General features: G+C 66.5%; 1 non-coding gene across 1 annotated transcript; it reads right to left on the bottom strand.

Annotated features, from left to right (window-relative positions):
- Nucleotides 1–411: 411 nt before the first annotated feature.
- LOC131870268 (5S ribosomal RNA) lies at nucleotides 412–530 on the bottom strand. The gene has a single exon (XR_009368591.1). It is a non-coding gene; the product is annotated as a 5S ribosomal RNA (ribosomal RNA).
- Between the last annotated feature and the right edge of the window lie 443 nt (nucleotides 531–973).

Genomic DNA, 973 nt, shown 5'->3' with positions numbered 1-973 from the left:
TGGTGTGCTCCAAAGCTCTCTCCAGCTGCGTGCACCTGCCCCGGCCGCGCACCCGGCCCCGCCCAGCTTCGCTCACCTGTCCCGGGCGTCTGGTGCGGAACCTTAGAGTAAGAAACATCACCGTGCACCTTGGCCAACGTGCGCGACTCGACCGAGCGCGCACTGGCCGAGGTGCACACCGATTTCACCTGGGTGCGCGCGCAGCACCTCGGGCGCACCGGGGTGCGCGCACAACGCCCGGGTTGCACCGTGGCCTGTGTGCTCGGGGCGCCTCGGGTGCGCGCTCGGTGTCGCCCCCGCGCGCGCGGTAGTGCGGGCAGCGCACCCCGGCCCGGCCCGGCCCCGACGAGAACGCAAACGGGCAAAAGGTTTATTCAAATAGCATTGCGACGCCCGGCGAAAAACTAAGAAAGGGTGCAACACCGGGACTTCCCGGGAGGTCACCCATCCTAGTACTACTCCGGCCCAAGCGCGCTTAACTGCGGAGTTCTGATGGGATCCGGTGCACTAACGCTGGTATGATCGCACCCGTTATGAGCTTGTCGCAGTGTGTACTTAGCAAACCGCGACCCACGTGCGAATCCACCCCGGCCACCCACCCCCGTCGAGGTGCACACCCTCCCTCGCGAAGTGCGCCCCGTTCGCCAAGTGTGAGCCCTGCCCGGGTGCGCGCACCTTGCTAGGGCGTCGGGTGTGCACCCGGCCCGGCCTACGTGCGTGCACCTGGACGGGGCGTCGTGTGCGTGCAGTGTCCCGTCTGCAACGCGGTGCCCACACACCACCTCGGGCGCAACGACCTGCGCTCACATGTGGGCCGAGTGCACCTTGGTGCATGTTCGGGGCGCCTCGGGTGCACGCTCGATCTTGCCCCGGTGCACCAAGGCGCTCGGTTTGCCCCGGGTGCGCACTTGGTGCAAGGTGGGCACCCAAAATAGGGATCAAGCACCAAAACACAAGTTTCGGGATGCAAAAT

Source organism: Cryptomeria japonica, unplaced genomic scaffold (assembly GCF_030272615.1).
Source record: "Cryptomeria japonica unplaced genomic scaffold, Sugi_1.0 HiC_scaffold_310, whole genome shotgun sequence".
NCBI classification, from domain to species: domain Eukaryota; kingdom Viridiplantae; phylum Streptophyta; class Pinopsida; order Cupressales; family Cupressaceae; genus Cryptomeria; species Cryptomeria japonica.
This window is presented reverse-complemented; position numbering and strand designations above follow the sequence as displayed.